Here is a 1,605-nt window from a genome sequence, read left to right on the forward strand (position 1 = left end):
TCACAGCAAAACTGCCTAAGAACAAGGAGAAAGGGCAGAAAGTCTCAGAATCAAGCACATCTTAAAAACTATCCCCTAAGTCAGTTTTTAAAAACGTCCTCCCTCTTGCCAGGCTCCGGACTCTTAAATCCCTCAAAGTAATTAATACCTTTCTTCTTCAATGTCTGCTTTCCACACAAAAGTGTAATACTCCAAAATACTGGACCACCTCCTTCCTAGGAGACCAAAGGACAAGGGGAAAGCGTTTTTCTTAGTGACCCAAGAGGAAAGTTGCTAGTTCTCGCACAGAACTTGAGCAATCCCAGCTAAAGAGGAACTGTAATGGAAACCCTCCGCTGTTTAGGCAAGGGAGGCAGCCCTGGCGCGGTCAGAAAGTCTGTCTGCTCAGGCTCACGGTGTGTGTTCCAGGGACTGCGGGAAGTACGGTACCGCTGAGCTTTTTTAAAGCTAGGGTTGTTCTGAGAACGTCGGCAGGGGGAAAACCGCAAAGCCCGAGGTACCAGCTTGGCATCCAGAAAAGCGGCGCTTTGCATGCAGTCCATTTTCCAGACAGAGCTGGCAAAGGAGACAAAGCAGAGAGGTCTGGGCATTCGGGTGGGGAGGGTCTTGAGATGCTGAAGGTTAAGAGATCTAAGTATCTGTAGGGTGAAGTAGAAGTCTCAGGCTTGGGTGGGGGAGCATTCAGCAGATCACAGAAGGGTTTTAAAAGGTTGGCATTTGGAGACTCTCAGAACAGGGTAAGGGGTACAAAGGGATTGCGAAGTGAACAGAGAGGTGTTTCAAGTGACCTGAAGACACAAAGATCCAAGAGTCTCCCGAGTGTCCAGTGACACCACCCTTCCCTCAGACACTGATACTAAAACTAAGCAACTTGGCTCCAAATCTTACAACAAGACTATCACCCTCTGCTTCGGTCTAGCCTGGGTCTTGCGCTCTAAGGCTGCCAGCACCAGGTAAAACTGAATTCTGACAGAAACCTAGAAACCGGATCCAGAAGATGCCAGGTCCCTGAGGACACTGAGCCCCCTGTTCCACTGTCCCGCGGGTAACATGCCCTCTCTCCAAACTGATCAACTCCTCTTTCTCCAGGATGACTCGCACAGTTCAGGCGCTACTAACACAGAGCCCTAGTTGAGATGGACGGGTAGGGGTCACTGCCCAAAACAGGAGACACTTGGGGAAAGAGGTAAAAAGGAGATTCTGTAAACCAGGCGCCAGAGGCGCTCCTGTACCCGCTCCCCTCACCCGCGCTCAGCCTCCCTTAGCCCCTCGGGTCTCTGCCACCACCCAGAGGAGGGGGAGTCTTGGGGGAACCAAACGAAGGAAACAAAAAATTCCGTACCGAGGGGGGAGAGATGAGACGGTGGGACGGGGCAGCGGGGGCTGACTTGGGGCTGCGGCTGCGGCTTGCGGCTTCTTTCCACCCCTGGCCACCGAGCTACAGAGCAGGGAGGAGCGGCTGCCCCGTCCTCCTGCTTGCCCTCCCCCCTGCCCGCCTTCCCCGCCCCGCCCGCCTAGGCTGAGAGGCGACCGCCAGCTAGGCTTTGGCCAGGGACTGGGGGAGGTGAGAGGTGCTTTCACCAACCAGGGCTCCTCTCTCTTCCC

This window comes from Microtus ochrogaster, unplaced genomic scaffold (assembly GCF_000317375.1).
Source record: "Microtus ochrogaster isolate Prairie Vole_2 unplaced genomic scaffold, MicOch1.0 UNK34, whole genome shotgun sequence".
Classification (NCBI taxonomy): Eukaryota; Metazoa; Chordata; class Mammalia; order Rodentia; family Cricetidae; genus Microtus; species Microtus ochrogaster.